Source organism: Oncorhynchus gorbuscha, linkage group LG12, assembly GCF_021184085.1.
Source record: "Oncorhynchus gorbuscha isolate QuinsamMale2020 ecotype Even-year linkage group LG12, OgorEven_v1.0, whole genome shotgun sequence".
Classification (NCBI taxonomy): domain Eukaryota; kingdom Metazoa; phylum Chordata; class Actinopteri; order Salmoniformes; family Salmonidae; genus Oncorhynchus; species Oncorhynchus gorbuscha.
In genome coordinates, this window is record NC_060184.1 from 52,472,386 (window position 1) to 52,494,850 (window position 22,465).

Genomic DNA, 22,465 nt, shown 5'->3' on the forward strand with positions numbered 1-22,465 from the left:
AAATTAACATTCAATTAAAATAGACCTTATGAAAGATGATGATTATTAGTAGTTAAAGCATGTTTTGTTGTCCTTTTCGCTTTGCCTTTTGCCTTAGTATTTTTTTTTGTGTGAGGCAAAAAACATGATTTATGTCCAAAAATTTGAGCTCTTCCTATCAATCCAGCCATGATCTATTTTGGTGTAACTTTGAACAAGGAGAATGAAACGGCTGACATGTCAGCCAAACAGAAGAGCAATACTTCAAAATAGTATATATTAGGTGAGACTTCAGAGGCATATATGCAGTACATGAAGTGGAATGGTTTCCCCAAACAACTGCCTGTGAGGATAACTGCCTGTGAAGTCTCACCTAAGCTGTGGGGTGCCTGTGAGGTCTCACCTCAAATAAAGGGATGCAATAGTCTTGGCATGGTGGTATTACACCAGTGGAAATCAGGACATGGCATTCAGACTGACAAATGAGGCATGTGACAGTTGCAAACAACTGTACAATGTACACCTAACAGCCTCTAAAACCTGGACACCTTATAATCAAAGATATATAATATATTAGCAAGCAGGACAGCTTTAATATTTTTGTTTTGTTGTTTTCGATAGGCATGGTGAAAAACACCAAACTCTCAAAAAGAAAAGGTGCTAATTAATATTTTTAAAATGGTTATTCACTTTGTCCACATAGGGGGACCATTTTTGGGCTGTGGAGAACATTTTTATATTGGTTCTTTGAATATCCTTTTGTATCCCCATGTGTGTGATTCTTCATTACACTGATAGAATAAGAAGGTTCCTCATTACACTGTTATTAAGCATTTCTAGTAAGTTGAACACAAAGTCAATGAAATGTCAGCATTACTTAAAATGCATATGTGGTACTGACTCAAAACCAAATGAGAAGTCACACTACCTCAATTTTTGAAAGATATGACATTAATAAACTTTTTCCCAAGTCGTGGCAGAATCAGAATTATTTAGGTAACATTTATAAATAATGTTTTATTTATTTTATTCATGCTTATGTGAGATATGTCATTAGAATGTCTAATTTTGGTTAATACTGTTGGCCGGTTGCAGTTATCTGTTCTCTGTCAGGGTTCAGTTACTTGGGCCACAGAGAGGGGAGAGGTCAAGCTTGTCTTCATGTGTAAACATATCTTTTAAACTATGTTAAAGGATGATTGAGGGGGAACCAATTATCTCTTGGCTCCACAATGTCTGTGTGCCAGTTACTGTGTCTCTGTGAGCTTGTCGAGAATGGGAGTGTCTAAAATGACAATTGATATATATCCTAATGTCTTAGTACTATGTTGTACCAAGAACAAGAAGTAGAACCTCGTTTTAGGAGAGCAAACAGATAAGCAGATAATTTATAGCTAATGCTGTCTGGCTATGGAATACTCCTCTCTCAAGTAAAGTCTTCCTTTGTAATGTTCCTATACATGATACTAAGAACTGTTTTGTAAGGACTCTCAGATAATTCATTTATAGACACTGAATTGATCTGAGAGTCACAAGGTTCTGATGGAGCTCATATAATTAAAGATGGACTTTATGATAACTCTGACTTGTGTGTGGTTTGCTCTCATGATTTGGTAAATACAGGAAATGTCCACTACACCCAGCATTCTCTTCAGCAGGTTGTTACGTGTAAATGAGTGAAGAGGTTTGGAGTCAGGCGCAGAGAGCAAAGGATGTGGGAAAAACAACACGCTTTAATGTCCTGGAAACATAACATGTACAAAAGTGGAAACACAAATGAACAGAAATATAAACGGACAGAGTGAAACCCAAAATGCCAACAAAATACACTCAAACAAGGAAACAGGAGAACAAGCCCGCACGAAACAGAAGCGGGCTGAACAGACTATATATAACCCTATCCTAACAACCAAACTAGAAACAGGTGCTACCAATAGACAAAACTAAACAAACACAGAACAACGGATCGGCGATAGCTAGTAGACCGGCGACGACGACCGCAGAGCGCCGCCAGAACAAGAAGGGGAGTCACATTCGGTAATATTCGTGACACAGGTAGACATTTTGGAGTTGTTTTTAATATCTGTGTTTTTGCATGTACATTGAGTGGTTGATTAAGTGTTATGCTAAATAAAGAAAAATTATACATGTTTTTCTAAACTATCTCAATCATTGAATATGTGTACCTGTTACAGAAATTGTTGTTCCAGTTTAAATGGCTGTGGGGATATTTTGCAGGGAGACTTGTCAGGATCGAGGTAAAGATGAACAGAGTAAAGTCCAGAGATGTCCTTGATAAAAACCAGCTCCACTGCGCTCAGATCATCAATAAGACAATGACCCTAAGCCAATGACCCTAAGCCACAGCCAAGACATCTCAGGAGTGGCTTCAGGACAAGTCTCTGGATATCCTTGAGTGGCCCAGACAGAGTCCGGACTTGAAACAGATCAAACATCTCTGGAGAGACTTGAAAATAGCTGGCAGCGATGCTCCCCATCCAACCTGACAGAGCTTGAGAGGATCTGCAGAGAAGAATAGGAGTACCTCCCCAAATACCGGTGTGCCAAGCTTTTAACATCATACCCAATAAGACTCGATGCCAACTGTGTTTCAACAAAGTACTAGGTCTGAATACTTTAAATACTTATGTAAATGAGATATTTCAGTTCATTTTTTAAAATCTATTTTTGCTTTTTCATTACAGAGTATTGTGTGTAGATTGATGAGGAAAAAATACAGTTTAATACACTTTAGAATAAGGCTGTAACGTAACAAAATGTGGAAAAAGTCAGGGGTCTGAATACTTTCCGAATGCAATGAATGGAATGGTTGAATTATAAATACAATATTTGCCTACGAACTCACATGGTGAAGGCCAAAGGACTGAATATGTGTTATGTACGTTGTTGGAATGAGACCAAGGTGCTGCGTGGGAGGCGAACATCTTACTTTTATGTCAAATGAACACCAAAAAATAAATAAAAATACAAAACGAACGTAAAGTTATGCAGGCTATACAGCAACTAACAAAATCAAGATCCCACAAACTCAGGTGGAAAACAGGCTGCCTAAGTATGATCCCCAATCAGAGACAACGATAGACAGCTGCCTCTGACTGGGAACCATACCCGGCCAACAAAGAAATCGAACACATAGATTTGCTGACCCAAGTCACACCCTTACCTAACCAAATAGAGAATAAAAAAAGCTCTCTAAGGTCAGGGCATGACAATATGAACTAATTCAACAATCATATCTTTGTCGCTAATAAATACAGTCATGCGTGGTAACTCTACAATTCCAGGCACACTGGGAAATTATAGGAGGCATGGCTTAGTGGGGGCATTAAAATTAACTATATGTTTTAAAAAAAAGCATTATTATTACATACCTTTAAGGGAACATTTTGACATTCGCCATATGGTTAGTGAGAAAGTCCACATTGCAAATGTACGGTCCCTTACTAGACGTCCGACAACATTTCTAAAATCCGCGGACAGCGGCAGGCCGTGCAGCAGGACTTCAAACTCAATATTCTATAAGTGCCTTTGCCTTTCAGCTTCCTGTCGAAGGGTTAAACCGCATTAACCCTTAAAAGAAGTGCCTTAAACTTCTCTCCCCTGGTGTCATAGGTGCTGATGACAATCCATCAGGCCACTATGAGGTCTACCTGTGTTGATTCTAAGCTTCCTGCAGCAACCGGAAGTGGTTAAAATCACCCAAAAAGTGTTTTTTCATACCCAACAAGCAGTTTGTGATAAATAGTGCATTCAACCCTGTGTAAAATCGGTCAGTTCTGAACATAAACACTTAAGAGTTCAGGATTCTGTCAAGGCATACCCCAATCAGGGTGTGTGTTTACTGTGCCAACCGGAAGTGCCTTAAATCAAATCAAATTGTATTTGTCACATACACATGGTTAGCAGATGTTAGTGCGAGTGTAGCGAAATGCTTGTGCTTCTAGTTCCGACAATGCAGTAATAACCAACAAGGAATCTAGCTAACAATTCCAAAACTACTACCTTATAGACACAAGTGTAAGGGGATAAAGAATATGTACATAATATGTATGAATGAGTGATGGTACAGAGCGGCATAGGCAAGATACAGTAGATAGTATTGAGTGCAGTATATACATATGAGATGAGTATGTAAACAAAGTGGCATAGTTAGTGGCTAGTGATACATGTATTACATAAGGATGCAGTCGATGATGTAGAGTACAGTATATACGTATGCATATGAGATGAATAATGTAGGGTAAGTAACATTATATAAGGTAGCATTGTTTAAAGTGGCTAGTGATATATTTACATAATTTCCCATCAATTCCCATTATTAAAGTGGCTGGAGTTGGGTCAGTGTCAATGACAGCGTGTTGGCAGCAGCCACTCAATGTTAGTGGTGGCTGTTTAACAGTCTGATGGCCTTGAGATAGAAGCTGTTTTTCAGTCTCTCGGTCCCAGCTTTGATGCACCTGTACTGACCTCAACTTCTGGATGATAGCAGGGTGAACAGGCAGTGGCTCGGGTGGTTGTTGTCCTTGATGATCTTTATGGCCTTCCTGTGACATCGGGTGGTGTAGGTGTCCTGGAGGGCAGGTAGTTTGCCCCCGGTGATGCGTTGTGCAGACCTCACTACCCTCTGGAGAGCCTTACGGTTGTGGGCGGAGCAGTTGCCGTACCAGGTGGTGATACAGCCCGACAGGATGCTCTCGATTGTGCATCTGTAGAAGTTTGTGAGTGCTTTTGGTGACAAGCCAAATTTCTTCAGCCTGCTGAGGTTGAAGAGGCGCTGCTGCGCCTTCTTCACGATGCTGTCTGTGTGGGTGGACCAATTCAGTTTGTCTGTGATGTGTACGCCGAGGAACTTAAAACTTACTACCCTCTCCACTACTGTTCCATCGATGTGGATAGGGGTGTGTTCCCTCTGCTATTTCCTGAAGTCCACAATCATCTCCTTAGTTTTGTTGACGTTGAGTGTGAGGTTATTTTCCTGACACCACACTCCGAGGGCCCTCACCTCCTCCCTGTAGGCCGTCTAGTCGTTGTTGGTAATCAAGCCTACCACTGTTGTGTCGTCCGCAAACTTGATGATTGAGTTGGAGGTGTGCGTGGCCACGCAGTCGTGGGTGAACAGGGAGTACAGGAGAGGGCTCAGAACGCACCCTTGTGGGGCCGCAGTGTTGAGGATCAGCGGGTGGAGATGTTGTTGCCTACCCTCACCACCTGGGGGCGGCCCGTCAGGAAGTCCAGTACCCAGTTGCACAGGGCGGGGTCGAGACCCAGGGTCTCGAGCTTGATGACGATGGACTATGGTGTTAAATGCCGAGCTGTAGTCGATGAACAGCATTCTCACGTAGGTATTCCTCTTGTCCAGATGGGTTAGGGCAGTGTGCAGTGTGGTTGAGATTGCATCGTCTGTGGACCTATTTGGGTGGTAAGCAAATTGGAGTGGGTCTAGGGTGTCAGGTAGGGTGGAGGTGATATGGTCCTTGACTAGTCTCTCAAAACACTTCATGATGACGGAAGTGAGTGCTACGGGGCGGTAGTCGTTTAGCTCAGCTACCTTAGCTTTCTTGGGAACAGGAACAATGTTGGCCCTCTTGAAGCATGTGGGAACAATAGACTGGGATAGGGATTGATTGAATATATCATTAAACACACCGGCCAGCTTGTCTGCGCATGCTCTGAGGGCGCGGCTGGGGATGCAGTCTGGGCGAGGGTTGACACGTTTAAATGTTTTCCTCACGTCGGCTGCAGTGAAGGAGAGTCCGCATGTTTTAGTTGCGAGCAGTGTCAGTGGCACTGTATTGTCCTCAAAGCGGGCAAAAAAGTTATTTAGTCTGCCTGGGAGCAAGACATCCTGGTCCGTGACGGTGCTGGTTTTCTTTTTGTAATCCGTGATTGACTCTAGTCCCTGCTCTAGACCCTGCCACATACCTCTTGTGTCTGAGCCGTTGAATTGAGATTCTACTTTGTCTCTATACTGACGCTTAGCTTGTTTGATTGCCTTGCGGAGGGAATAGTTCCACTGTTTGTATTCGGTCATGTTTCCAGTCACCTTGCCCTGATTAAAAGCAGTGGTTCGCGCTTTCAGTTTCACGCGAATGCTGCCATCAATCCACGGTTTCTGGTTTGGGAATGTTTTTCAATCGTTGTTATGGGAACGACATCTTCAACGCACGTTCTAATGAACTCGCACACCGAATCAGCGTATTCGTCAATGTTGTCGTCTGACGCAATACGGAACATATCCCAGTCCACGTGATGGAAGCAGTCTTGGAGTGTGGAATCAGAATGGTCGGACCAGCGTTGAACAGACCTCAGCGCGGGAGCTTCTTGTTTTAGTCTCTGTCTGTAGGCAGGGATCAGCAAATTGGAGTCGTGGTCAGCTTTCCCTAAAGGAGGGTGGGGCAGGGCCTTATATGTGTCGCAGAAGTTGGAATAGCAATGATCCCTAGTTGCGCAATCGATATGCTGATGAAATTTAGGGAGTCTTGTTTTCAGATTAGCCTTGTTAAAATCCCCAGCTACAATGAATGCAGCCTCCGGATATATGGATTCCAGTTTGCAAAGAGTCAAATAAAGTTTGTTCAGAGCCATCGATGTGTCTGCTTGGGGGGGAATATATACGGCTGTGATTATAATCGAAGAGAATTCCCTTGGTAGATAATGCGGTCTACATTTGATTGTGAGGAATTCTAAATCAGGTGAGCAGAAGGACTTGAGTTCCTGTATGTTGTTATGATCACACCACGTCCCGTTAACCATAAAGCATACGCCCCCGCCCCTCTTCTTACCAGAAAGATGTTTGTTTCTGTCGGCGCGATGTGTGGAGAAACCAGCTGGCTGCACATTCTCCGATAGCATCTCTCCAGTGAGCCATGTTTCCGTGAAGCAAAGAACGTTACAGTCTCTGTTGTCCCTCTGGAATGCTACCCTTGCTCGGATTTCATCAACCTTGTTGTCAAGAGACTGGACATTGGCGAGGAGAATGCTAGGGAGTGGTGCACGATGTGCCCGTCTCCAGAGTCTGACCAGAAGACGACTTCGTTTTCCCTTTCTTCAAAGTCGTTTTTTGGGGTCGCCGGCTGGGATCCATTCCATTGTCTTGGGTGAAAGGCAGAACGCAGGATCCGCTTCGCGAAATTCATATTCTTGGTCGTACTGATGGTGAGTTGACGCTGCTCTTATGTTCAGTAGTTCTTCTCGACTGTATGTAATGAAACCTAAGATGACCTGGGGTACCAATGTAAGAAATAACACGTAAACAAACATAAAACTGCATAGTCTTCTAGGAACGGAAGCGAGGCGGCCCTCTCTCTCAGCGTCATAGGGAATGTTTCGAAGGGTTAAAAAGGTTAGATCTTTGCAAAACTTCATATGTGTGATTAGGCAACCCCCATGAACTGTAAATCAGTCATGTCTCCCATAAAATCTCCAAGAAAAAAATCCCACACACAGCTAGGACAGAGGGACACAGTGTGGTGTGTAGAGACAGACAGTGCCTGTAATAGTTACCTTGTTCGAACTAAAAAAGAACCGTCCGACCTAGAGTTCTGAAACTTTAGAAACCTGTTCTATACCTGAGGTCGATAGTTCACGGTGAGTTACGTGGCTCTAGAAGGTTGTTCGACCGAGAAACAGCCTCATACATTTGCAATAACTTCAATTAATTTTGACCATTACGAAAATGACGACATTTAGAAAAGTCCCAGAGTCGCAAGACTAGGTGCATTGAAACCGGCTCGGCCCATAGAGACGGACCCTAACAATTCTGTCCGATAGCTCATTCAAGGACCCCGTAGCAAGGCATGGAAAAAAAGTGGATTTTCAGCACCAATTAAGGTCTTGCTCGGGCACCGAATGACCTATCGAGCCGAAACTGATTGTTGTGATTGTTTTTACATTTTATTTGCAATATATAAAGATGTAATGAAATGGGTAAAGTACACGTTAGCTAGTCATTGTGAGTGAGGGTCTGTTTGTTTGTATGAGAACGACCATAGCATATATATATATATATATATATATATATATATATATATATATATATATAAAAAACTGGTATGGTGTAGAATGCAAACCCATATATCTCAACACAGCCAGCATGCTTCCTCCAATCAGTCTTCATTAGAGGGAGCATGGTCTACCAGCTGCTGCTCCACCCCACCCCCACATGAAATAGCCTATTTGAGGCAGGCCCACAACAATGGCCAAAGTGAAATGGAACAGCTAGCTACATAGCCGTCTTTGTATCAAAGATAATTGTGTAGTCTAGAGCGATTTTCTAGGTTAGCTAGCCAGCTATTGTCGTTCTTTTAACGCAACGTAACGTAATCAACACTGCTAGCTAGCCAGCTAGCCCCCGAATAGCAGCACTGTAGAAACTATTACACTCAACGGAACGACTTGATTAGTGTAGTGTCAACAACGCAGCCACTGCCAGCTAGCCTACAAAGTCAACAACGCAGCCACTGCCAGCTAGCCTACTTCAGCAGTACTGCATCATTTTAAACATTTTAGTCAATAAGATTCTTGCTACGTAAGCTTAACTTTCTGAACATTCGAGACGTGTAGTCCACTTGTCCTTCAAATCTCCTTTGCATGAGCGTAGCCTCTTCTGTAGCCTGTCAACTATGTGTCTGTCTATCCCTGTTCTCTCCTCTCTGCACAGACCATACAAACGCTCCACACCGCGTGGCCGCGGCCACCCTAGTCTGGTGGTCCCAGCGCGCACGACCCACGTGGAGTTCCAAGTCTCCGGTAGCCTCTGGAACTGCCGATCTGCGGCCAACAAGGCAGAGTTCATCTCAGCCTATGCCTCCCTCCAGTCCCTCGACTTCTTGGCACTGACGGAAACATGGATCACCACAGATAACACTGCCACTCCTACTGCTCTCTCTTCGTCCGCCCACGTGTTCTCGCACACCCCGAGAGCTTCTGGTCAGCGGGGTGGTGGCACCGGGATCCTCATCTCTCCCAAGTGGTCATTCTCTCTTTCTCCCCTTACCCATCTGTCTATCGCCTCCTTTGAATTGCATGCTGTCACAGTTACCAGCCCTTTCAAGCTTAACATCCTTATCATTTATCGCCCTCCAGGTTCCCTCGGAGAGTTCATCAATGAGCTTGATGCCTTGATAAGCTCCTTTCCTGAGGACGGCTCACCTCTCACAGTTCTGGGCGACTTTAACCTCCCCACGTCTACCTTTGACTCATTCCTCTCTGCCTCCTTCTTTCCACTCCTCTCCTCTTTTGAACTCACCCTCTCACCTTCCCCCCCTACTCACAAGGCAGGCAATACGCTCGACCTCATCTTTACTAGATGCTGTTCTTCCACTAACCTCATTGCAACTCCCCTCCAAGTCTCCGACCACTACCTTGTATCCTTTTCCCTGTCGCTCTCATCCAACACTTCCCACACTGCCCCTACTCGGATGGTATCGCGCCGTCCCAACCTTTGCTCTCTCTCCCCCGCTACTCTCTCCTCTTCCATCCTATCATCTCTTCCCTCTGCTCAAACCTTCTCCAACCTATCTCCTGATTCTGCCTCCTCAACCCTCCTCTCCTCCCTTTCTGCATCCTTTGACTCTCTATGCCCCCTATCCTCCAGGCCGGCTCGGTCCTCCCCTCCCGCACCGTGGCTTGACGACTCATTGCGAGCTCACAGAACAGGGCTCCGGGCAGCCGAGCGGAAATGGAGGAGAACTCGCCTCCCTGCGGACCTGGCATCCTTTCACTCCCTCCTCTCTACATTTTCCTCTTCTCTCTCTGCTGCTAAAGCCACTTTCTACCACTCTAAATTCCAAGCATCTGCCTCTAACTCTAGGAAGCTCTTTGCCACCTTCTCCTCCCTCCTGAATCCCCCCCTCCTCCCTCTCTGCAGATGACTTTGTCAACCATTTTGAAAAGAAGGTCGACGACATCCGATCCTCGTTTGCTAAGTCAAACGACACCGCTGGTTCTGCTCACACTGCCCTACCCTGTGCTCTGACCTCTTTCTCCCCTCTCTCTCCAGATGAAATCTCGCGTCTTGTGACGGCCGGACACCCAACCACCTGCCCGCTTGACCCTATCCCCTCCTCTCTTCTCCAGACCATTTCCGGAGACCTTCTCCCTTACCTCACCTCGCTCATCAACTCATCCCTGACCGCTGGCTACGTCCCTTCCGTCTTCAAGAGAGCGAGAGTTGCACCCCTTCTGAAAAAACCTACACTCGATCCCTCCGATGTCAACAACTACAGACCAGTATCTCTTCTTTCTTTTCTCTCCAAAACTCTTGAACGTGCCGTCCTTGGCCAGCTCTCCCGCTATCTCTCTCAGAATGACCTTCTTGATCCAAATCAGTCAGGTTTCAAGACTAGTCATTCAACTGAGACTGCTCTTCTCTGTATCACGGAGGCGCTCCGCACTGCTAAAGCTAACTCTCTCTCCTCTGCTCTCATCCTTCTAGACCTATCGGCTGCCTTCGATACTGTGATCCATCAGATCCTCCTCTCCACCCTCTCAGAGTTGGGCATCTCCGGCGCGGCCCACTCTTGGATTGCGTCCTACCTGACAGGTCGCTCCTACCAGGTGGCGTGGCGAGAATCTGTCTCCTCACCACTGGTGTCCCCCAGGGCTCTGTTCTAGGCCCTCTCCTATTCTCGCTATACACCAAGTCACTTGGCTCCGTCATAACCTCACATGGTCTCTCCTATCATTGCTATGCAGACGACACACAATTAATCTTCTCCTTTCCCCCTTCTGATGACCAGTTGGCGAATCTCATCTCTGCATGTCTGGCAGACATATCAGTGTGGATGACGGATCACCACCTCAAGCTGAACCTCGGCAAGATGGAGCTGCTCTTCCTCCCGGGGAAGGACTGCCCGTTCCATGATCTCGCCATCACGGTTGACAACTCCATTGTGTCCTCCTCCCAGAGCACTAAGAACCTTGGCGTGATCCTGGACAACACCCTGTCGTTCTCAACTAACATCAAGGCGGTGGCCCGTTCCTGTAGGTTCATGCTCTACAACATCCGCAGAGTACGACCCTGCCTCACACAGGAAGCGGCCCAGGTCCTAATCCAGGCACTTGTCATCTCCCGTCTGGATTACTGCAACTCGCTGTTGGCTGGGCTCCCTGCCTGTGCCATTAAACCCCTACAACTCATCCAGAACGCCGCAGCCCGTCTGGTGTTCAACCTTCCCAAGTTCTCTCACGTCACCCCTCTCCTCCGCTCTCTCCACTGGCTTCCAGTTGAAGCTTGCATCCGCTACAAGACCATGGTGCTTGCCTACGGAGCTGTGAGGGGAACGGCACCTCAGTACCTCCAGGCTCTGATCAGGCCCTACACCCAAACAAGGGCACTGCGCTCATCCACCTCTGGCCTGCTCGCCTCCCTACCACTGAGGTAGTACAGTTCCCGCTCAGCCCAGTCAAAACTGTTCGCTGCTCTGGCCCCCCAATGGTGGAACAAACTCCCTCACGACGCCAGGACAGCGGAGTCAATCACCACCTTCCGGAGACACCTGAAACCCCACCTCTTTAAGGAATACCTAGGATAGGATAAAGTAATCCTTCTCACCCCCCCCTTAAAAGATTTAGATACACTATTGTAAAGTGGCTGTTCCACTGGATGTCATAAGGTGGATGCACCAATTTGTAAGTCGCTCTGGATAAGAGCGTCTGCTAAATGACTTAAATGTAAATGTAAATGTTTCAATAAACAGCTCGTTTTGAATGGTAACTCTTTTAAGGGTGGAGTTTTAGGAGATGGTGAGAAAAGGTGTGACTTTCAGGTTACAATAAGCTAGAAGTATACAGCAGATTGCCGATTGTCCTCACTTTTATGATACTGTAGCACCATGACCAGGATCTCTATTCATTTAAGTGAGCAGATTAGGGCTTTCAGGAGGAATGAAAAATCTACTGGAGACATTTCAAAAATACTGGTAGACTTGGGGAGTTTGGTCACAGACAGTGCTCTTCGCAAACACTATAATCAGATGCCTGTTTAAGCCAAACTCGAAAGCCCAAGAAAATGAACAGGTAGAGTCGGCAACAATACTTTAATGTAGGCCTACTAATGCTAAAAATAATGCTTAAATAAGTTGACTGCAGGTCTTTACTGTATGCTGCACATGTTAAAAAAATTATCAGAACGTTAACCATGTGTGCCTACTTGTTTTGTACTGTTCTGTAAATATTACCAATGATTTGTCTGACAAACAAACAACTTTGCATCCTTCAACTTTGCATCCAGGCTCACGCATGGATCATAGCTCGCGAGACATTCAATAATGTCACCTTCATAGACAAATCAACTGTGGTCCTTGAGCAATTTCCTCAAAGATGAACTGGTCAAGGCCATCAAGATGTTTTGGCGAGAGAAATTGACGATACAATAATGCAACAAATACATTGATAATCTCAGCAAGGTTTTTACCTGTGGTCGTCGAGCTGGGTGGAAGTGTATCTAAAATGTAGTTTATAGAAGCATCCGCATTTGAATGTCTTTTTTCTCATTATTTTATTAACCCATGTATTGAGGGTTGTGTAGAGATACATTGTTCACTTTATTTTCAATCATTTGCTGCATAACATTTGTAAGTTCTCTCAAAATATTTTTTTTAACATCCTATGCATATAGTTACCCATTGCTTTACATCTAAATAAAACATATTATTACTCATTCTCTTGGGGTTTATTGGGCCAGAAAGTCACCACATCATCCACCAAAGCTTCCTTGTATTTGTTGTCGTTCACCAGTGTGTGCCGGATTTCTTTGAGTTTCTCGTGGATGTAGATCACCTCCTTCAGTTCATGTAGGAAAGCGCCGGTTACCCTGTAAACTCTGGAAATAAATGGCACAAGACCCATAGACTCCAGGGCTCTGAACATCGATGGTTTAAAGCGGCTGGACCACAGTCTTTTCACCAGCTCCTCAAAATGGTTGAAGAAGTAGTACCGTGGTGGGTCATATAAACACGGATGTTGTCGTTGGCTGATGTGATTGATCTGACAACCGATTCATTTTCCCTTATATACTCTCCAATCACCACGTCTAAAAGTGCAGCTACAGAGGCCGTGATGGTGTCCACAAAAATAGTACTGACCACTCCATCAAACACTTGGGGGCTTGCCTGGAGGGAGGGCAATGGAGGGCTGGGAGGCATAGAGTCCTTAGGGTATGGTACCCATGGCGTTGTATATGCTGAAATTATGAACCGGAGGCTTTATGTTTCACCCCTTTCATTGTAGAACCATTCCTTTGGTATCGGGGCGTGGTTAACTTAGCAGCCGCATTCTTAGTTTTCTTTGGGGGCTGACCCTTCTGAGTATGAACCTGCTTGGGGTTCCCCATAATCCCTAGGATTTGTATATAATGCACTTCCTAAGTTGAACAATACTCTGCCATTGTTGGTTCTGTACAAAAAGAGCATCCACTAACTCTAAAATGTTCAATTCCATTATACCCCAACTTTTAAAAGGAATAAGCATACGCAACCTAAAAGCCCCATCACTGTTGTTTTCATTGAGGATTTTCTCGTTGCTGATATAGAACTCCACGCACCTGCATGGAAGTCCACTCTTTCTTTGTATTTTCACCCTATTAAATATTCTTCCTGAGGAGTCAGGGGCACCTTCCCAAAGGGTCACGTAGCCAGTGAACAAGCTATACCCCTTTGTGATAACTCTCAGTTTGGGACACACCACCTTGCGAAACACCTGCCTGTCTTCAAGCCTGTAGTCCACTCCTAAAGTCTGGTCTGTATATTCTTCTCCTTCGGCTTCGGTTTCGGTATAGAGTTTCATTCTACAGGCTGGGTAATCAAACATAACCGCATAGCCGTCCTTTAGACATCCACACTTGATCTTTCAGCGCAGTTTCGGGCGGTATTTGGGTTCTATACATATTTAGAACCCACTTTTTTGGTGCATCAAATGTATGCTTTATACTCTGCACTTTCTCTATGTTTCAACCGAGGTCCTGCTTCCGTTGTTATGGTCATCACGTGTGTGTCACTGATCACAAAATCCATGTTTAATGTCCTTAGTGGTATATCGAGGTCGCTTGTAGTGTTCAGCTCTTATTTATAATGCGGCTGCCCACAATAACCCCGGACATTCAACGAGGTCCCTACACATCAATCATCATGACAGCTTCAAAGGAACAGATGCACTTTCTGGTTAAATAAACACTCACTCTAAGGCGTGAGAACTTCCTGTCAGTATGTTCTGCAGGATGCCCATGTCAACAGAAGTCAGAAATAACATTATAAATATTCTCTTAACTTTGATGATCTTCATCAGAATGCACCCCCAAGAATCCCAGTTCCACAATAAATGTTTGATTTGTTCGATAATGTCCATCATTTATGTCCAATTAGCTACTTTTGTTAGCGCGTTTGGTAAACAAATCAAAACTCACGAAGCACGTTCACTAGTTGCAGACGAAATATCAAAAAGTTCAGTTACAGACCGTAGAAACTTGTGAAATGATGTATGGAATCAATCAATCGATTTAACCAGTTTTAGAGAATTCAGAGTGTTTTCTATACACACATACTTATCATATGCATATACTATATTCCTGGCATGAGTAGCAGGACTTTGAAATGTTGTGCGATTTTTAACAAAAAGCTGCGAAAATTCGCATCATCCTTAACAGGTTTTAAGAAAGAATGGGGAGTAGTAGCCTATGTCATGAATATAAATACAAGAGCTGAGAATACAGTGACTTTCAGCACATATTGAAAGTTGGTTTAGATATTTTTTTCTGATTTCAGAATTGATTCAAAAAGCTGACTGCAGTTATAAAATTCTCCAAGGAACATGGACTACTGTCAATTTAATATTGTATTTAGGCCAACTCTATTAATTATTATTCCATGTGTGAAAATAGTTTTAATATAGTTTAGGTGTGGTTTGGACGGGCCAGCTGGGCAGGTATCTGTTGTCTTGCAGTCAGAAAACGCACCATCATTTTATTTTAGTATTCAAAGTCTATCATAAATATACTTTTGCTTTGTCCCCACACTAGTTATACTTTCTGCTTCTGGGAGGCCCCGTCACATGATGAAATACATGATTCATCATTCTCATTTTCTGCTTCGGGTTTATAGTTATAACTAATATAATTATGCAAAAATCGTAGTTTTTTTATTTTGCATAATTAGCATGTGTTTAAGTTAGAGTACATGCATAGAGGTCAGGATTATTTGGGGCAGATATGTATAGTGCAGCAGTTTTTCAGTCTTCCAGACCTAGCTGAAGTTGCCTGTAGCATGACTACGACTCCCCAATGACTCAGAGGCATTTGATGAATTTAATAGATATTGAATGTGTCTGGACTAGCTAATCACTTACACATCATCACCCCTACCTGCACTCTGGGGCTTTCAACAGGCATTGGAATTCTGGAAGAGGAGATTAATATGAGAGTTCTAGGTAGAACTTTTATTAATGCCACTGAAAGGAAGAAAAAACATGTTTGAGTAATTAGCCAAATGAGGATCTCCATATCCGTTGGTAAAGTATGACATGGAAGTTGCACAGCTTATTAAAATAAATATCCCTTCACTATGAAACTAATTACAGACATAAGAACAGAATGGGGGGATTCTGGATCCTTCTGAGCACATACAGGGAAAGATGAAACTGATCCATATACTGCTATTGCTCCTCTGGAGTCATGGGATACCTTTGTAAATTACACCATACTCCCTAAATAATAACTCTTAAAAATAAAGGTGCAAGTTGGAGCCAAATAAGGTACGTAAAATGCATTCCCAATCTGGGGTACGCGCAATGCCGTCGGGGGTACGGAATATATATATATATATATATATATATATATATATATATATATATATATATATATATATATATATATATATATATATATATATATATAACCTTTACAGTGAAATGCTTACTTACAAGCCCCTAACCAACAATGCAGTTTATATAAAATTTAACTGCATTGTTGGTTAGGGGCTCTTAAGTAAGCATTTCACTGTAAAGGTTACACAAGTTGTATTCGGCGCATGTGACTAATAACATTTCACTCAATTTTTTTGCACATTTTCAAACAGTCCATTTATATTTTCCAATGGGGCTATACATAAGAGTGAGATTATTTTCTCACCAAAGTAGCCTCATTTCACTGACAAAATGAAATTAAACCATCTAGTGTTCAACGAAATAACAATGTCAAATACAGGTAGCCTAGTCAAATAATTAACATCCAATCACATTAACCGTTACTCTCTCACGGGAATTCCACTAATGGTCCATATGTTGCCAAACGTAGCTACTGCTAATTTAGTTTTGCTCGAAAATTGATAAAAACATTTTTTTAAAGTAAGGCCCGCGTAGACACATACCAGCTCTACTGGTAATACTTCTACTACCATCAGTTAACTATCTGCACCTGTTGACGACACAAGTTGATCAACTTCCTCAAGCACATCCAATGCTAGCATCAGTAATTCTAAATTTGTTGTTAGCCAAGCTAGCATGGATACTGACAGTTGTGAATCTGATGCAGCCAAAGAGCTACCCGGGAATTCCCTTAGCCGGAAATGCACTAAACAACAGACAGGGACATTTGACCATCAAATAGGCGCAAATATGATGAGAACAACATTAATTTGGGGTTCACTTATATTGGGAGGAATGCCTTTCCTCAGCCACAGTGTGTTATATTGTGGCGAAATCTGCACGGAGCCTTCACCGTGCACTGCCACTTTAAGAGCGCATGAGCAGGAAGGAAGGAGGAAATAAGGAGAGCTCATTCAGCTCTTTGGGGTGGGGCTCTTGGGTGGCACGAAAGTTTGATTTTGTGTGCTGTGTCTGGGATGAGCTGTGGTGTTTTCAGTGAGAGAGAACTCAGGATGAGATTGAGGAGGAAGGTCTAGAGAAGCAGATAGTTCTTGAGCAGTCGTCTGTTGTGAAAACCTATGAGAGCATGACACTGGACGAGCTGGATGAGAACGAGGATGACTTCAGTGAAGAGGATGAGGCCGCCATCGAGATATACCAACAGAAGAGGCTTGCAGAATGGAAAGCCACCCAGATAAAGAATTGCGTCGGTGAAGTAGTGGAGATATCTGGGCAGGACTACATCAAGGAGGTGAACAAAGCTGGAGAGGGAATTTGGGTTGTGCTCCATCTCTACAAACAGGGAGTACCTCTGTGTACCCTGATAAACCAGCATCTATCAGAGCTGGCCAGGAAGCTCCCCCAGACCAAGTTCCTCAAGTCCATCTCCACCACCTGCATCCCCAACTACCCCGACCGCAACCTGCCCACAATCTTTTTCTACCACGAGGGAGAGGCGAAGGCATGAACCTCAAAGTTGAAGAGCTGGAGTGGAGGTTATCAAAATTGACGCCCAAACAGGGACTTGAAGAGAAACACCCATGACACCATCCACACAAGGTTGAATCATGTATTTTGTTGGAACCCCATACTGTGTCAATGTGGACACACCTGATGGTAATCATTTTCGGGATTCTTTCATTGTGGAAGGACTTGATGAACTAATGGAGTTGGATAGCACTGACTCTAATCCCCAGGTTTCTGGCTCACCTATAACATCTCCACCATTACCCTCCCCTCAAACCCTTCCGGTTACCCTGTCCAGAGACACTGGGAGAGGTGTCTCTGTGATCACTGGACAACTGCAACATCAATGGACACACACCAATCATAGTTTGACAATGCAGGAGAATGCCATTCGCAAACTCAGTGAATGTGTGGAGGCTCATCAGACAGATGTGCAGCGGAGGTTGGATTACCTTCCCTGTCAAATGGAGGAAAACCAACAACAAATTGTTCAGAGACAGAAATATTTACAAGATTCTCTGAAGCAGGATATTCAAGGAAAACTGCACCTGTTCAAAACACAAATGGAAACTAACCATCATCAAGTCAATCTTTCTTGAGGAGGAACAAAACCAGAGAGCAGAGGAGTCAGCCCCTGTTGTGAAGGGAGTGTGTTCTTATCTGAATGAAGTTATGGAGGACATGAAGAACTCTCTCATAGGGGAACTACGATTTTTGATTGAACAGACTCAAAAGGACACCGTTAATGACATGGAAAAAGCACAGAAGGCCACAGACCTTCAACTGGAAGAGCTGCACCAGGAGGTCATGCAGTGCTTTTCCTTTCTGAACAAATCTTCTGCACCTCCCTCAGGTTTTACCTCTGCCACTGGCTTGGCCAGTAAGGGAATAGGAACAGGTACTACTACAAAAACCCCTCTGAAGATACTGTTAAACAACAGAACTCCCGCTGCCACGGTCATGCCTCCTCTAGAGCACTCCCTCCCTATAAAACTACTTTTCCCCACTTTTGGCAGCCCAGAAGATGATGTTGATCCACTGTTTTTCTTATCTAAGTGTAATGATTTTCTTTCTATCCGGCCCCTTACTGACTTGGAGGTTCTTGCCACCCTCCGCAGTGTTCTCCATGGTACAGCAAGAGACTGGTGGGAGATAGCCCGTGAACATGTGTCAACCTGGGAGGAGTTTCAAAAAATATTCCTCTTATCCTTCCTCTCAGAGGAATATGGGGATGAACTGGCGAACGTGTTCGTAACAGAGTCCAGGGTGAAGCAGAGCCAATACGGGACTTTGCCTTCTCCTATCGAGTCCTATGTAGGAGATGGAAGGCTGACATTACTGAGCAGGAGATGGTCAAACTCCTTCTTAAGAACATGGTTCCCCGCCTTGCTAGTCAACTTCGAGAACGTGTGCAAAATGTGGATGATCTGGTGCGTCTTGGGACTGGAAACACCACCTCCAAATTAAAAACCCCGTTCCCTCAACCCATAACTCTCCTGGGGCTAAACCATCTCAGAAATTTGTCCCCAAGATCCAGGACAAATGTCCAGTTATGTGTTGGAGGTGTAAAGTCCAACATCCTCCACATTCTTGCCTGCTCTATGTCCAGCGTCAGGATTCAGGAATAGGTCAGAAAGGACCGAAGACTGAAAGTCTAGACAGGCGTGGTGGCTTGCATACAATTGGGTCAGCCTTAATGCCCACCATGAAGCTTTTAGACAGCACAGCTAATGGTCTTATTCCTATTCCGCAACAACTATTGGTTCCTCTGACTGTTAGGAACTGGAGAGGGAAGGCCATAATCGACACAGGGGCATCTTACACCCTGATGCAAGAGGCCCTGTGGCAGAACATGGCATTACCTCATGAGGAGCTACAAACATGGGAGGAGGGACCATTGTACTTGGCCAATGGAGAACCTACCACTCCCTTGGGCAGGATTAGTATAATAATAAAACTGCATGGTGAGACTATTAACCTTCCTGTGGCAATTCTTGCAGATTCAAGCCTTGCATTTGCTGTAGTCCTTGGTCTAAACTTCCTGTTCTTCAGTGGACTGACCATCTCTATGTCTGAACCCTCCTATCGGCTACACTCTGACTATTCCCAGCCTCATCAATTTCAACCTGGTAATGCACTGATTTCAGGTTGGCGCCTGGTACATTATGCAGAGTCCGGACAAGGTCAAGTCAGAGACCGAGAAAATATAAAGAGACAAAGACAAAAACATGTTCCACCAGTGAAGTCTGAGAACCCAATTATCACCCTGATTACCGCCGTTTCTGGGTATGGCTGGATGGTACCACAGGTTTGTGCCTGATTTTTCAAAAGGTAGCCGAACCCCTCAACCATGTGGCCACCTCAACAAACATTTCATGTTAGATAAACTATATTATATTTAGGAACACACGCACAAAGGGAAAGCCATGTGGCCACCTCAACAAACAGTCCATTACTGAATATATATATATATATATATATATATATATATATATATATATATATCTCAAACATTTCAAACAACTGCATGAGAATTACTTACCAATTGAGAATGGCATCCTCACCATGCATAAACATGTATGGTGAGGATGAAATTGACTTTCCAAACTTGACACACAATCTGATAGATCTTCTTGGAATTCTGTGTCACTTTCTCATTCAATCTCGTCCATAATATCATGGAGATCCGTATATCTGGACTTTGCCTTTGCTTTTACAGATTTACTCGCCATAATTACTTCAATAAAAGAGCGGAAAATTATCTTGACTCAATAATGCGTCGCGCAAAGAAAATGGCTCCTTCTGGTAGAAATTCCAATGGCGAATGGCTGAGTTACGCTCGAGTTTCGGTCAAGAGCTGGTCTTCCCTGATATAAACAATTGCTATTTCCATTTACCTCAGCCCATTTGCTATCTACCAAGCAAGATTTCAAGAGGATCAGTGGTGATTGGGCAGAAATACAGTCATTCAAAGAAGCACAGGTGAGATCATTGGCGCGTAATTAGGTCATTGTTTGCTGGGTTCAAATCACCTCCTTTCGGTCAATACTCACGTAAAAAGAGCCATCGGGTGTGGTTGTGTTACTAACAAACAAAGGATTTCAATGAAACCAACCATGACTAGATAACGTCAATGCTGTGTGACTAATTGCATCGCATGTCTCGTTGAAAGTTGAAGGATACGGAATTCATGACACAAGCCTTTTACAAAATGTGTCGTTTTATGCATTATAAATGGATTTAATTGAACAAAGCAACCATTTATTGTGAAGATTGGACCTTTCGTATTGCCAAAATAAGATCTTCAAAGGTAATTGATTATTTTAGTGCTATTTCTGGCTTTTTGTTACGCTAATGCTTGGATGGAAAATGCTTGTAATACTTGTGTGTGTGACGCGCTGTCGTCAGATTATCGTAAAATTGCTTTCGCCAGAAAGCATTTAAAAAATCTGACACTGGTTGGATTAAGAGGAAGTTAAGCTTTTAACCAGAAGGGGACTAGGGTTCCAATTTGGGAACACCCCCCCCCCCCCGTTCAGCTGGAAGGTGGTGCATGGAACGCAAAAATATTCCTAAAAATATTTAACCTCCACACATTAACAAGTAAAATAGCTCAAATGAAAGATAAACACCTTGTTTATCTACCCAGCAAGTAAGATTTCTAAAATGTTTTACGGCGAAAACATAGCACATATTTATGTCAAACCACCACCGAAGACACAGCTAATTTGCATTGCAAGTTGAAAATAATATGCAATCAACAAACGCAGGATTAAAAGAAAAATAATGCACTAACCTTTTGAAATCTCCATCAGATGACAGTAATATAACATGTTACACAGTACATTTATGTTTTTTCAATAATATGCTATATATATCCATAAATCTCTGTTTACAATGATGCATCGTTCAAAAAAATGCTACTCAAATGTCCTGAGAAATGACTCCGGCAGATAACGTCAGCTAACAAGGAATACACATCATAAACTTTGACTAAATATGCATGTTCTACATATATATAGTTAGATGCACGTCTTCTGAATGCAATCGCTGTGTTACATTTATTTTTAACGTTACAGGTTTCGTTCACTAGGCTATACTATGAGTCGGCGCTCAAAAAGTAGCATTATGGCTCCTCGATCTTGGAGTCCACAGAAACCCAAATTTACCACATAAATATTCCTTTACCTTTGCTGTTCTTCCATCAGAAGACCTGGAAGGAATTATACTTACCAAAAACAGCGTTTAGTTTTGCAGTCTGTGTCTTTCGGTTCTCAAATGTAGCCAAAAGTCAAGTGGATGCGCACCAAAACGTCGAACTTACATATTATATGTCGACTAAACTTGTCAAACTAAGTTCATAATCAAGCTTTAACATGTTATAAAGGTGTACAGCAATCGTGAGGACGAACAGAAACGCATGCATTGTATAATCGATCTTGGAAAAAAGACCAGACCGGAGCAGAGCGCGCATGAGAGTGACCTGTTTTTTCAGGTGACCAAAGGGTTCCGGCCCGCCAAAACTCTTGTGAGCGCGCGATTCTCACAATGAGAAGCCCCATTGGAAGCAGACATCACGTTGAAGACAAAGAGACTGTTCCCAGACCTGTAAGTGCTTGGGAAGGGTGGGTGCGATGACGTCAAAGTTGGGCCAACTTTTCTGATGACAAGAGAGAGTTTAGGAGAATGACTGCCCTGAGAGTTCCACTTTACATACAGACATAATTCAAACGGTTTTAGAAGCTTTAGAGTGTTTTCTATTCAAAAATATTTTTTATTTGCATATATTAGCAACCTTTGACAAAATTATTTTTTTACTATGGGCACGCAATTACTCCAGCGGGGGCAGTAAACAGCCCTATCCCAAACAGGTTATAAATGATGTTAGATACATGTATTTACAAGAAAGTTTAATATTACGAATTGTGCATTTAGTATCTTTGCGCTATGCTATTTCACTGGATGTTAGCCTATGTGTGCTTGGACATCCTAACCTGAACCTGAGAAGACCACGAAAAGGTCCTATGGACAGGGCCTTGCAAAGTTTGAATATTTCACCTGACTGCCCAGCGTTTGATGCCGTACAACACCACCACACCTTGCTAGCCAGAGTGGAGGCCAGCAAAACCAAACAACGACATCT

The 22,465-nt window shown here is 43.5% G+C and overlaps 1 pseudogene; it reads left to right on the forward strand.

Annotated features, from left to right (window-relative positions):
• The first annotated feature begins 15,780 nt into the window (after positions 1-15,780).
• Positions 15,781-17,400, forward strand: LOC123990391 (annotated as a pseudogene).
• Positions 17,401-22,465: the final 5,065 nt, after the last annotated feature.